The sequence below is a fragment of the Sylvia atricapilla genome (genome assembly GCF_009819655.1).
Source record: "Sylvia atricapilla isolate bSylAtr1 chromosome W unlocalized genomic scaffold, bSylAtr1.pri scaffold_60_arrow_ctg1, whole genome shotgun sequence".
NCBI classification, from domain to species: Eukaryota; Metazoa; Chordata; class Aves; order Passeriformes; family Sylviidae; genus Sylvia; species Sylvia atricapilla.
Window position 1 is genome coordinate 150,754 of NW_027077027.1, and position 14,874 is coordinate 165,627.

A 14,874-nucleotide genomic window follows, 5' to 3' on the forward strand; every position below is an offset into this window, starting at 1 on the left:
TTCCCAGTCTCTTTGTGGTCATGGCGAGGCGGCAGAAGCAGAATTCAGTCCTTAGGTAGCTGAGGGTCTTCTCGGTGTTGTAGTGTCTCCCTTTTATCTGGATTTTGTGCTGGGTCGCAGCTTTTGGGTCCGTTTGCCGGCAACTGCACTTCGGTTTTGGAGCGGTGCACCATGGAAGTCTTTGGATTTTCCTATTAGGCGGGGCCAGCAGTTCGAGGAGCCGGCGCGAATGGCGACAGCCTAGCCCGACGGAAGGGGAGGGAACCCGGGGTTTTAGAGGGGGTATACAACTTGGAATAAGATTTTTGAGGGTACAAACTTTGGTAAAAACAGCTTAACAGACAGATTACAACTGGCATAACATTTGAAACAGTACAACTTTTTAACAAATGACAGACTGTGTAAGAAAATGGGAATTTCTTACATTTTATTCATTTCAGTCTCCTGGCCCATTTATAATACTAATGACCTGGAAAAGGTGCTGCTCGGTATGCAGCCTCCCAGTTCTGGGGCTTCAGAGGATGGCTCCAGCCTGATGCTGTCTCCCGGTCCCAGGGGAGATGGTGGTGCCTTTTCTCCTGTCCCCGCGCCGCGGACGCGCCGCTGGAGCGGAGGGGATTTAGCCCCCACCCCCGCTCGCACGGTGCCGGCGGGAACACCGATTCCCGCCCCACACAGGCATAGCAGTGAGGAAAGCCTGTCCTCCCTCAGGGCACCAGCTGAGGAGGGCGCGGGGTCCGCGGAGCGGATCTCGCCCGTACCCGCACCCCGCAGGCGTTGGAGTGCGGGGGATCTTAGGGCTTGCGGAAGCCCAGAGGGACCGGTGCTACCAGCGCCGCCGACTCCGGTGCAGCGGAGGCGGCAGCGGAAGGTCCCTTCCCCTCCCCGTGCATTCCCGGCGCGGGAAGCGCCAAGAGCGCGTTTGGACCGAGGAGGGGGGGCGGTCACAGTGGACTGCCCTCATTGTGGGATTTCCACGAGATATTCCGTGGAGGAGGATGGCGTGGGTTCGCGCCGTCCCGAGGGGCCGAGCGAAGCGGCCCCGGACCCGCGCGGCGGGGACCCGCAGTTCCCCCGCGGCTCCGGGCGCGGCTCCGGGCGTTCAGCCAAGTCTGCCCGGGGGGGCACGGCCCCGGAGAGTGAGAGGCCCGCCCCGCAGCGGGCGGGAGGGCCGCCCACCATTGGAGTTCGGGCGGCCGGGGGGACCATGCTGGGAGCTGTACCCGCAGCCCCTCCCGCAGCCGCGGCTCTGCCGAGAGATGCGTGGGGGATGTGGCGCTCGGGTGGCCTTAGGGCTGTACAGCCTGGCTCTCCAGCGAGTCTTCCCCCCCCCCCCCCCCCCGCGAGCCCCCCTCCTTCCCCCGTGGCTTCTCCCCCTCAATCGCCCGTGTCCTTGGAAGCGGTTCCGCACGGCAAGTCACTCAAGGCGCTGCGTTCCCCTCCCGCGCTGAGCCGGAGCGGCTCCGCAGTTTTTACTTTTAGGGGGGGCGGCGCGGCTGGCGACAGGCTGGTGTTCACCCATGGCAAGGGGTCCCGGTGATTTGTTAAAAAAATATGGATATTGATCTAATACCAATATCCAACTATGACGGACAAAGACTCTCTAACAGTTTGAAGTTAGAAAGTGTATGTTTATTACGACGCCGGGCAGCGTGAGGGATAGCTCCCAAATACACACGCGCAATTTACAGATGATCACAGGGTCTTTTTATGTACAGAAGTGTTGAATACCCAAAACACAAATGCATATTCATGACTCTGGTCCATCCCATTCCCCGCTTCGTATGGTAATTAGCCAAAAAGCAATTAAGTATGCGTAGTTTGTTCTTTGAAATGGGTCGGTGGTCCTTTTTAGGGGGTGGGGTCTCGGAATGATGAAGTAAGATGCGTCTTCCTCGCTTTGCCTTTTTAACCTTTTAGTGTTGGTGACACCTGGATCCTGTTTTCTCAAGACTATCTGATTTATGATCACATTGTGTTCTTGGGGTCTATTGATTAAGTTGACAAGTCTCCTGATTTATCGGTTCCTTAAATCCGGCTTATGTTAAAAAAAGGAAGTTTCAATGTAAAAGGGAAGTCTACGTCAGCAAGTCCACGTCTACTTTAACTAAAGTCCTTAATTCTTTAAAATTAATATCTCACCGGGATGCCGGGTCGCCTTCGACTGGCCGTTGGATGCTGCCAGTGGGTCAGGTGACGGTCCGGCCGCGGGACCGCCATGGTTTTGGGAGGATGTCCGATCCAAGGCTGATGCCGTGGGCGGCCGTGGTTCGGCACGGCGCCCCCTGAAGGGCAGGGATGAATTCCCCAGCTCTGCAGGTGCTGCAAGACAGGCACCTGCCTCTGCCGCCGCGGATTCTGCGCGACAGGATTCAGAGGACGATGGTGCCTCGACGGGCAGTCTGCGAGCTTTCCCTGTGCTTCGAGAAGCTGGTCGCAAGAAACATGCCCATTTGTCTTGGCTGGCATTGGTTGATCTCCGAGATAGGGTTGGTAAATACGGTCTGGGGTCTCCGGAGATGATGCAAGTACTCCGGCTGATAGACACAGACGTGTTACCTCCTCATGACGTTCGGTGCTTGGCCAAGGTTCTCTTTCAGCCAGTCGAATATGACCTATTTGAGTCCAAGTGGTCTCATTTGGCTGAAAAGGCTGCAGCACCGAATCAGCTGGCTTGTCAGGATGACCCTAGGTATGGGGTCGGGCCAGACGTGCTGCTGGGTATAGGTGAGTTTGCTGATGTTAATAGGCAGGTCACCCAAGAGTCCTTAGTACTGGAGCAGTGCCAGAAAGTTGGCATGGCAGCATTGGTACAGACAATGGAGATGTCTGCACCGAAAGAGTCATTTGCCACAATTCTTCAGGGGACTGACGAACCCTTTCTGCAATTTGCGGGGAGGCTGACAGCTTCGGTTGAGCGACAGGTGGATGATTTTAATACCAGAACAATGTTGCTCAAGCAGCTGGCAAGGAGCAATTGCAATGCAGAGTGTAGAAGGATCATTGAGGCCCTTCCAGGTGATCCCTCACTCTTGCAAATGGCCAAGGCCTGTGCAAAGCTGGGCAGCACAGGTGCTAAGGTGGCTGCTGTGGCTACCACCCTGCAGACAACCTGGGCAGCAGGGTGGGAAGCAGAAACAGGCAAGGGCTCAGGCTGGCAAGAAGAAAGGGAAATTATTTCAAAAGGGGACCACTCCTTTTTTTCTCTATGGACGGTGTGGAAGGCCAGGTCACATGGCCAATGACTGTAAGGCCACAGTTCATGTGAATGGCCAGCCTCTATCGGGCTCAGGAAATGGGCAGTGGAGTGTGAAAAGGAAGCGTGCTCAGACATGAGTGTCTTCCCAATCCCCAGAGCCAATGGAGGTCTGCTGGGTGAGCAGAGTTTCCACACCCACCTGCCCCTGTCACTGTCACTGAAGGGACCTGAATTGCTCAACTTGTGTTTTTTGAGTCTTCTGTTCACAGGACTGAGTGCCAGTGGTGAGAAGGAGGCTGCTCTGAAGCTACTGGACTGCCTCATGTTCACTAGACTGTTGTTCTGGCCAAGACTGTCCTGAAACGACTTTTACTCTGTTTGTCTTTGGAGGGGACATTGTGAGTTTCTCCCTTGCTACTTGGCGTCTGGAATGGACCCTTCTTCAGGATGACTTTGTCACCCTTCGTGACTTGGTTCGGGAGCAATTGGTCCAGGATCATCTGGAACTTTCTACCAGTCCCTGGAATGTCTCTGTTTCCTGCATCAGAAAGAAGTCTGGGACATGGAGGTTGTTACGAGACCTCCGAAAAGTTACTGCTGTGGTGGAAGGCATGAAGATGGTGCGGGCTGATGTGCCATCGCCCACCGTGCTTCCTTTTGGCTTTGTCGATCCTCATTGTGAATCTGAAACATTGTTTCTTGGGATTCATTTGTACCCTACAGGTATCAGTGGCCGATGGAATGTTGAATAGTCCAATCCCTTGCACGTTTTGGACTGGGTCTTTCTGCCCCATCAGCCGCAAAAGATGACAATTGCATTGTTTGAGCTCATTGCTTGATTGATAATTAAATGCAGGCAACAGTGCTTGCAAGTTGATGGGTGTGGATTTTGCAAAATTCATACTCTCAGTATTGTGGGAGAAATTTGACTGGAGCTTTGCAAGCAGTGTTTCTCTGCCAAATGCTCTGGAAAATTTTTTAGGGCAGGTCACTTGTCATCTGCCCAGCCATGAGCTATTGCAAGTGGCAAAATTCTTTGAAAATTTTTTGCGGCTCAAAAATAGTCAGAAGCCAGTGCAAAGACCTGCTGTCTTCTCAGACGGTTCAGGAAGGACACGACAGGCCATTGTTGCTTGGAAGGATGGATCTGAGGGTCAAGTTTTGGAAGGTCATGAGGATGGGACAGCCCAATTGGTTGTATTGAGGGCTGCCATCATGGCATTTACAAAGTTTCCCAGGAACCTTTCAATTTAGTCACAGATTTTGTTTCTGTGGCCGACGTGGCATAGAGGTTGGGTCATTCAATTTTGAAGGGAGTCGGCAAGGTTGTTTTGTTTCATTTGATGAAGACCCTGTGTTGTCTCCCTGAGGCCTGGGTTCTTCAAAACAAAAACGTGGAATGCAGGGTGAAACCCCGCACAAGCAATTGGCAAAGGCTTTGTGTGCCATCAGGCACCATAAGGTGCTGCAGGGTTCTAATAACCCTGTCATGTTGAAAGCAGGAGACTGGGACCAAAATGAAGGTCAACAAGTAGAGGAACCTCTGATTGATGACTCAGATGTCGATGATCACTCCGATGGCCCTTCCACATCAAGAAATTGAATGTTGTTAATTTTCTTTTTTCCTTTTTTTTTTTTTTTTTTTTTTTTTTTTTTTTTTTTGTTTTGTTTTGTTTTGTTTTTTGTTTGTTTGTTTAATGGTAAAAGGGTAAGATGTTGCCTCAAGTTTGCCTGCTTTTCACTGTTGGCATTTTGTTCTCACGCAGCTTCAAGTAAACTATGTATGTTTTTGGATTTGTTTACATTCTTCTCCTCTGGGAGGAGAATGATGATTGATGGTGATGTTCACCAACGAGGTTGAAGAGGTGGCTACCTGTGTAGCCAATCTTGGCCTGTCTGTAAAATTGTATATATATGGAGTCAGAAAAATAAAGTAGACCTTTCCTGCTTGACCTCCTGCTGGCCTGCCTTGTCCTTTCGTGCTCCTAACAGCAGCCGCACGTGTGACCCTCCATCACAGCGCACCAGCATGGTGACAGGGAAAGACAGGTGCCCCTTGCAGGAACTGTCCCCAAACTGCTGAGCAAGGCACACGTGTGTCCTCACTGCCCCTGCAGCAGGCAGCAGCTGGCAGGCAGGGAAGCATACCGGGCAGGGATGAAATGCAAGGAATGGTTCCACTGGGATTCCAGCTCTGCAGTCAGCAGCTCCTCAAGAAAGCTGGGGAGGATGTGCTGAAACACCTGCCTTGCTTGCATGTATGAGAACATCCAGGTTAATTCCCTGGGACAGCACTGTAAGGAGGTTGATGATCCTCTCCCTCCAGAGAGGACACCTTACCTGCTGTAATGCTGGAGGTGGAGCTGTGCCACCTCCACTGCCATGCAGCCTGGTCTATATGTTTAAGGAAGAAAAAGCTATTGCAAATAACTGTAGTGGCTTGTCAGTGGCAGAGAAAATTTCTATGTGGCTCTGGTGGATCATGTTGCTGGAGAGTGGACAGGATTGTTTAGCAACAGGAAAAACACCTGAGTCCAGGCAGAAGCTCATAAAATCATCCTTGCTACCTTTCCCTACCTGTGTATGCTCAAAACTTAGTGCAAGGAAGGAGTAATCATTGACTGCATATAAGGAAGAATCATGCTGGCCTGTGCATACAATTGCGTAATCCTACCTGATCTGAAAATCCTTGCCATAGGAAGCACCTTCAAGGCTCTGCGGTGTGGCTGTCCCATGGTGTTGGGGTGGCTCTAGGCACTTGTGCCTGTCCTTACCCTCTCCCATGTACCAAGGATTGTCCCTGCACTTGCCCTCAGCTCAGACAGAACCTGTGTCACCATCCTGCCTCTCTCCAGGCTGAAATGTAGCTGCCATGGGCAGGGTTCTTTGCCCGGGGGCCAGCAGTGGTCACTGCTCCCCAGAGAGCACAGCCTTTTTCTGGGATGCTCACCTGCTGTTGTTGCTCCCCAGGAAGGTGGCGCTCCTTGTCATGGGACTGGACAATGCAGGGAAAAACTCCGTCATCGTGGACATAGAGAGAGGTGAGGAGCAGTAGAACCCAGAGTCAGCCTCACATGGAGGCAGCAACTTTATGGTCCTTTGAAACCGAAGGACCAAGACTTCTGAAGTACAGCCACTGTTCTGGGAAAGTGTGCAGGGCACTGGCCATGTCCCAGGCAGCCCTGGAAGTGGGGATGTGGCTGGGGCAGGAGGGGCACATGGCACAGGGATGCTCCTGGGCTCCTGTGCCAGCTCTCTGCTCTCTCCACACACGCAGCTCTGGCCTGCGAGGTGCTGTCCGATGCGCAGCCTGGACAGATCTGCCTGCGGGTGGATAAGTTCGAGGTGACGCTGGTGGAGCTGCCTGGGGGCCAGCGCTCCCGCAGCGCCTGGTGCAGCCACTACCGTGAGGCATACGGACTCCTCTTCGTCCTGGACTCCGCTGACCTGGCACGGATGGAGGAGGCCCTGAGCCATCCTGATGTCTCCAGGAAGCCCCTCTTGCTGTAAGATTGGGATGCAACCTGTGAGGTTGGGGGTGAGGGGTGGGATGGGAACCTATTGCTGGGGTTTTGGGCTGCTGCAGGGATGTGGAGCCCAGGGAGCTGTCGTGGAGTGCGGGGACATGAGGACCCCAGCAGTGCTTGGGAGATGGGAGCATCCGTGGAGAGAAGGCGAGGAGGGGGCTCCAGTGCCAAGTGACGGCTGGGGCAACGCTTCACCTAATCGCAGCCAAACGGGGAGAAAGCACACAACCTCCCCCGCCGTCGCACAACGAGGCACCAGGGGCCGAGGTGACGGCCACTCTTCCCGTGCCCCAGGCTGGCCAACGAGCAAGACGCGGCGGCCGCGCTGCTGTCCTGTGAGCTGATCGAGCGGCTGTGCCTGGAGCGGCTGGGCAATGAGAACCGTTCGCCCTCTCGCATCGTGAGTGCGGGGCTGGCTCCGCTCCTCGCTCCCCGCTCCCAATCGCCGCGGGGCTGCCTCGCTGATCCCCCACCCGCCTTCAGGCGCCCTGTGTCGCCAAGCGGGTCTCCCCCGCCGGCCCGGCCCGCGCCACCCTGCAGGGGCTGCGCTAGCTCCTCCGCGCCGCCGCCGCCGCCCCTGCCCCGCCGGACGCCGGCCTCGGCTCCGCCTGCCCCGAGGGCCTCCCGTGACCGCCCGCCCTCAGGTGCGTGCGTGTCCCTGTCCCCATCCTACCCCCGCAGGGCTCGTCCTCACCCCCGCTGTGCTCTCTCCCACAGGGACCGGCAGCCCCCCGGGGAAGATGCTCGAGAGAGCGCGGGGAAGAACGGGGAGCCCAGGGCGGTGCGCCCCGTCTGCCGCCTCCTGCCCTTGGTGAGTGAGTGAGACATCGGGATGGGACGGAGTGGAAGAGGGGCTCTGCCACCCTCTCCTCATCCCCCTTTCCCTGCCCAGGAGGAGAGCACTAAAAGCCCCAGGAGGAGGAAGAGGAAGACGAAGGTGAAGAAGAAGGGCTTGGGGCAGCCAAGCCCAGACGAAGAGCCGGCGGGACCGGGAGTAGGGGGTGACAGCCGTGCAGGGGTTGCTGGGGGACTGCTGCTCCCCAACAAGGTGGGGCAGGAGAAGCCCATACCCATCGGAATGGCCACCACCCTCCCAGGTAACAGGGGACTGTGGGGGGCTGCCAGCTCTGCTGGCACCAGCACATCAGGATCCCCCGAGCCACCTTACAGGGAGGTTGCCAGGCCTGGCAACGTGACAAAATATTGGACCACTTGTGCCCACCACCTCCATCAGCTTTTCTTGCAGATCAGCTGAGTGCAGAGCCAGGTCATGGGAATCCAGAGGGGAAGAACAGAGACATCTGAGCATCTCCATAGGGGATGATGCACGGAAGCAGTGGAGGACTGCAAACCTGACACCAGCAGTCCTATTGATTTGTTAAAAAAATATGGATATTGATCTAATACCAATATCCAACTATGACGGACAAAGACTCTCTAACAGTTTGAAGTTAGAAAGTGTATGTTTATTACGACGCCGGGCAGCGTGAGGGATAGCTCCCAAATACACACGCGCAATTTACAGATGATCACAGGGTCTTTTTATGTACAAAAGTGTTGAATACCCAAAACACAAATGCATATTCATGACTCTGGTCCATCCCATTCCCCGCTTCGTATGGTAATTAGCCAAAAAACAATTAAGCATGCGTAGTTTGTTCTTTGAAATGAGTCGGTGGTCCTTTTTAGGGGGTGGGGTCTCAAAATGATGAAGTAAGATGCATCTTCCTCGCTTTGCCTTTTTAACCTTTTAGTGTTGGTGACACCTGGATCCTGTTTTCTCAAGACTATCTGATTTATGATCACATTGTGTTCTTGGGGTCTATTGATTAAGTTGACAGGTCTCCTGATTTATCGGTTCCTTAAATCCGGCTTATGTAAAAAAAAGGAAGTTTACCTCAGCAATGTCTAGTTAGTAAAAGGGGAGTTTACGTGCTCTTCAAAATGTAAAGGGAAGTCTACGTCAGCAAGTCCACGTCTAATTCTTTAACTAAAGTCCTTAATTCTTTAAAATTAATATCTCACTATCAGCTGGTTTGGTGACAAAGGCACCCTTGCTCAGGTATGTGGTTCCTGAAAGTCTGTATTTCTCCATACAGCACAGGGTATGAAAAAGAAAAAAAATAAGAAAATCAAGAATAAAATCAAGTCACGGGAACCTTCTCTGGAGCAGAAGCATGAGGAGGTCTCAAGCACCTTTGGTTGGTATTTCTCAGGACAGATTTTGCTGAAAGCATCGAGTCTGGCCTGCTGGCAGCAGGCCGTGAGCTGTGCAGGGACACTTGGCCATGGGGTGCTTGGTGTCGGGACACGGGCACAGGCAAGTGAAGCTGCAGGGCAAGGTGGGGGCTGCTGTGGAGGCAGATGCATCTGCCTCTACTGTGAGGTGGGATGCAGGGAGGCTACATGCATTCACTGTGCTGGAGCTGACACGCGGAAAAACTCTAAAACTCAGAGACAAAGTGAGTTTTAAAGTAGGTATGTAATTTATTCAGCGCTGGGCGGGATGCAGGATAGTTTCCCAAAGGCACCCGCGCCCCTCACTCACTTCCATTCTCTTTTATCCTCTAGAATGTTACATATGCATCAAATTTCACAATACACCTATGCATATTCATTCTTTGGCTCCCCCTCTCTCTGCTTCGTATGTTAATTGTATTATCAGTCCTTTACGCCTGTGCAGGTGTCTCTGGTGGTCGTCCTGGGGGTCTCAGAGATGAAGAAGGATAGTCTTCCTCGGAGATGAACTTCTGACCTTGCTGTCTTGCGCATGCCCACTAATCCTCTGGTCATATTTCAAGCTTTGAAGCCAGGGTTATCTAGTCCTTGGTGCTTGAGGCGCCTGCCAGTTTCAGTGTCCTTGGTAATCCTGCCTTCCTGTCTTTTATCCTTATCAGACACCTGCACTCTACCCCCTGCTGTTACACACCATCTGAATGCCTATCCTTTAATTAGTATTTGAGTTTTAATATCCTCTAGTTTCTAACCCCATATTTCAGTCCCCCCTTTTCAATAAGGCAGTAAATTCTTTTACTCAATATGAATTCCAGTCTTTACGATATGTATTTCTTAGTGCCTTGCCATGTACTTGGGATAAAGAGGTTAATATTATTACTCGTTGTTACAGTTTCCACTTCCAAATAAGCATTACAAAAGACAGGACAAAACTTACACTAACCAATATTAATAAGACAATAATGGGGTGACTCATTGTATTTAGGATCCCAGTCGCAGTGGGTGACCATCCAAAGAGTGAGTCCCACTTATTGTAACTTGCATTTTGTTTCACTCTTTGCAGAACTTTATTTATTTCTCTTGTGTCATGATGGACAGTAATTAAAGTTTGCTCTCCAGTTTTCTGAATACCTTTCAGAATTTTGGCAAGGTCCTGATGATCAATTAATTGTTTTATTAAAGTGAGATTCATCCCAATAGGTGTGGGTGATAAGTTATGATATATTGTATTGTCAGACTTGACTAGTTGGTGGGAAACAACTGGTGCTAAATACAGGAAGTCACACCCTAAAATCTTAACGAAGTTACAAATACAGTGGTTAGAATGATCCTTGTTAAACAAAGTTATATTATTTTTGTCTATTTCTATAAAAGCACAGGCAGTCCTTAAACATACACAACCCTGACCAATATATACAAGTATAGTTCTTTGACTGGTGTTTGAATGAACCTCAAAATGACAAACACCCTATTCAGTATCAAGACATATATCTCGAGCATTGATTGTGTTATTCTTACAAATGAACTCTTGTTGTTCTCGGGAAATGCAAGATTCCAGATTCACAGTTTGCCATTTTTCACCCACTCTCCGTGCTCATGTTCTGTGTTCTGAAGGGTAGAGCACTGATCCCTCATGATTCAGTCCTAATGCTATAATGGGGTGAATAACATAAACTGTTGCATTGCGGATGGTGAGCACAAAAGCAGTAGCTGTGTTAATGGTTGGATCATAGGTGAAGTTTACCAGGGTCCACCAGGACTGAAATTTCTTTTCAAAATCAGTAGCATTGTCCCAGACAGCTTTTCGAATCTCAATTGGAAAGGTTCCTTTGCTTCCTTCTCTTATAACCCAGGCAGCTGTTGACTGCAACCACAACTGTGCTTGTATACAGCTAAAAGCTAAGGACGTATTATTCTGAGCCATACCAAGTGCATCTATGATTAATCTATGGTCTTGGTCCTCTGCTTCTTCCTAACTTGGCAACACTTTTGAAACCTGCCACTGACTAGTTCCCAATGCCAACAAAGATGATTGTAAAGGTTGTTTTAATTTAGTTAGATCACTTGTTGCAGTGGCCAATTTGTTCATTAATATTTCCGAATCGATTCCATTCAGAACTCCTAGTCCTGTCCCTAACATTCTGGTCAGATCTCTTCGCATTCTACCCCTGGTGTATGCTTGTTTTTGCAACCATGTTGTCCAGCCCTCAAAGGATGTTTTTAGGAAGGAAGAGCAGGCTGGCTGGACTTCAGAGATGTTAGTTTGCATCAATAGTTCAACACGCTTAGAGACCATTCCGGATTAGACAACAATTGTTGCTGACCCATGTTCCTTATCACATATGGGCCTATTTCATAAATTTTGGGTCCAAACCTGGGTGACGTGATCTGGGTTTGGGCTGGAGTGCTAGTGTCGGCTGTAATGGGTTTAGTTGGGGCATTTATTCTAAATTTGAAGGAGAGCCCAATTTTATCATGGGTCCAAAGGCAGACCACTTCAACAGTCTGTACTAGGGTGAAATTATACCAACAGTCCAATTCACTTGAACGACTACAAACCTCCTTGTGTTTGTCTGTGGGAGTGGATGAAGCACTAATTTGGATTGCTTTCTTATGAGTGGTTCCATTAATCAGCCGGCATCCAACCTTGATTCCCTCTTCTACAGTCCCTTGGAGTGACCACAACTTTTGTTTTTTCTGCCACTCTTGTCTTTTATATACTCGGTTTTCATGCATAACCACAGTTGATAGGTTTAGATCCTTTATATCAGAATACTCTCCCATGGATCCAGTGTACCAGGTAAAAGTTTGGGACCCGGGCCACTCAGCATCGTTCTGGCTAGAGGTATTTCCCAGTTTTTGGATTGAAATTATGATTATAAACAAGAAAATTTTCTCAATTAAGCTCTTGCAGCTTAGGTTACAAAACATTCTCACCCACCATGCACTTATTTTGTTTGGGTGAATTTTAGTTTCAGTCCTTTATCTCCTGGTGTTACTTTCCAAGAAGTTTGAGGAGCTTTCTTTACTCGGGAGTGGTGAATCCAGGCATTCTGCTCTTGGATTTTAATTGTAGTGAAAGTGGTGAGAAGCACTTGGAATGGTCCTTCCCACTGTGGCTTCAAGGTCTTTTCTGTAAGAGACTTAACATACACATAATCCCCAGGCTGTATGTCATGCACTGGCCCATCCAGCCCTCTGCTCCGAGTTCCAGCCACATGTTTCTCAATTTTTCTGAGTTGTTTACCTAAGGCTATCATATAAGCAGTCAGCCTTTCTTCCCCAATTTGGGTGGATATCCCTTTCTGTACACCATATGGTCTCCCATAAAGCATTTCAAAAGGGCTCAGCTTTTCTTTACTTCTGGGCTTAGTTCGAATTCGCAGCAATGCTAATGGGAGGAACTGGGGCTAAGGCAAATTAGCCTCTTGCCCTATTTTCACAATTTGTTGCTTGATCAGATGGTTCATTTTCTCAGCTTGGCTACTTGACTGTGGACAGTATGGTGTGTGAAGTTCCCAGTCTATGCCTAGATGCTGACTGATCTGTTGAACTATTTTTGAAATGAAATGTGGTCCCCTATCTGAAGATATTGTGGCTGGAACTCCAAAGCGTGGTATTATTTCTTGCAGCAGCTCCTTGGTTACTTCCCGGGCTTTGGCAGTCCTGGTGGGGAAAACTTCTGGCCACCCTGAAAAGGTATTTGTTAATACCAATAAATATCGATACCCCCCTTTTCTTGGTAATTCTGAAAAATCAATTTGCCACTGCTGACCAGGTCCATGACCTTTTCCAATTTGACCCAGGTTTGGTTTAGGGGTATTTTTAGGGTTAGTCTGGAGGCAAAGGTCACACTGCCGGGCCACTTGAGTGATAGTGGCATATAAGTTACTGGCAGTGATCTTTCCAATCAAGTAATTATACAAAGCGTCAATTCCCCAGTGTGTTTTCTGATGTTCTTCTCTTACTAATGGCCATAGTAAATGAGAGGGGATAACCAGTTTTCCTTCTGCTGTAACTGCCCATCCCTCCTGGTTATATGTTCCCTTTTGATCCTCAATTAGCATTCTGTCCTTTTTATTGTACACAGGCTTACCTTCTAGGGAGATTTGGCCATCAGGAATCAGGGCTCCTTCTACTGTCACCTCACCTTTTGCTGCTTCTTTTGCCTCTTTGTCCGCCAGCTCGTTTCCCCCTTCCAATTCTGAGCTCACTTTCTGATGTGCCTTAATGTGCATGATTGCCACTTTTTCAGGCAGTTGAACTGCTTCTAGCAGCCGTATTATTTCTTGTGCATGTTTAATGTTCTTCCCTTGTGAATTTAACAGTCCTCTTTCTTTCTAGATGGCTCCATGAGCATGTACTACCCCAAATGCATATCTTGAATCTGTGTAAATGTTTATCCTCTTTTCTTTTGATAGCTCTAATGCACGAGTTAGGGCAATTATTTTTGCCTTCTGTGCAGAGGTACCTGCTGGTAATGATCCTGATTCGATCAAGTCTCTGGATGTGGTAACTGCATACCCAGCATGTCGTTTTCCATTCATGATGTAGTTGCTCCCATTGGTGAACCAGGTTTCTGCATCAGCCAAAGGGGTGTCTTTCAGGTCTGAGCAGCTGGAGTAAGTAGCTTCAATGGTCTCCAGGCAATCATGATGAATTGGCTCTCCTTGGTTCCCGCTAAGGAAAGAAGCTGGGTTGACAATGTTAGTTACCACTATTTTTACATCGTCTTGTTCTACCATGATAGCTTGGTATTTCAGGAATCGTTGTGGGGAAAGCCAATGGCCTCCCTTTGTTTCCAGCAGTGAGGACACTGTGTGAGACACTAGCACAGTCATTTTCTGGCCCAGGGTGAACTTACGGGCTTCCTGAATGTTCAGCACAACTGCAGCCACTGCCCTGAGGCAACCCGGCCATCCTTTAGCTGCTGCATCCAGCTGCTTGGAGAGATAAGCAACTGCCCTTCTGTATGGGTCCAGGTCCTGTGCCAGTATTCCCAGGGCAATTCCCTGTTTCTCATGAGAGAAAAGAAAGAATGGTTTATTCACATTTGGCAGTCCTAATGCAGGAGCTGACATGAGGGCCTTTTTCAGCTGACCAAAGGCCTGTGTGGTTTCTTTTGTCCAGTGGAGGTCTCTACTCCCATTTGCAATGAGTGAATACAGGGGTTTCACAAGTAATCCATAGTTGTAAATCCACAGTCTGCACCATCCTGTCATGCCCAGGAAGGTTCTCAGTTCTTTTATTGTCTGGGGTCTCGGAGTTTGGCATATTGACTCTATGCGCTCTCTCCCCAAAGTCCGTTGTCCAGCACTGATTTCATAGCCCAGGTAGATCACCTTTTGTTTTACCACTTGAGCCTTTTTCTTTGTTACTCTGTACCCCTGAAGTCCCAAAAAGTTTAAGAGGCTTACCGTCCAAGCCACACATCCTTCTTCTGTGGGGGTGTCTATTAGGATGTTGTCCACATACTGCAACAGTTTCCCTTCTCCTGGTGGAGCTTCCCAAGATTCCAGGTCCTTTGCAAGTTGTTCTCCAAACAGGGTGGGGCTGTTTTTGAATCCCTGAGGCAAAACTGTCCATGTGAGCTGAGTTTTGCGTCTACTTTTAGGACTCTCCCACTCAAATGCAAAAATTCTCTGGCTGGCTTCATGGAGAGGGAGGCAAAAGAAGGCATCCTTCAAATCTAAAACGGTAAACCAAATTAGCTCTGGTGTTAGACATGTTAACAAGGTGTATGGGTTAGCCACCACAGGGTAAAGATCCTCAGTTATCTTGTTAACAGCCCGTAAATCCTGTACAACCCTGTATGTACCATCAGGTTTGCGGACAGGCAGAATAGGAGTGTTAAAGTCAGATTGACACTCCCTCAACAACCCTAGCTGTAAGAAATTTTCAATTATCGGGATA

At 49.7% G+C, this 14,874-nt stretch overlaps 1 long non-coding RNA gene across 1 annotated transcript; it reads right to left on the reverse strand.

Moving 5' to 3' along the window:
• Positions 1–10,041: 10,041 nt before the first annotated feature.
• LOC136374692 (uncharacterized) lies at positions 10,042–13,509 on the reverse strand. Its single transcript, XR_010745960.1, has 2 exons — positions 12,567–13,509; positions 10,042–10,114 (listed from the first exon to the last, which is right to left on the reverse strand). It is a non-coding gene; the product is annotated as an uncharacterized lncRNA (long non-coding RNA).
• Positions 13,510–14,874: the final 1,365 nt, after the last annotated feature.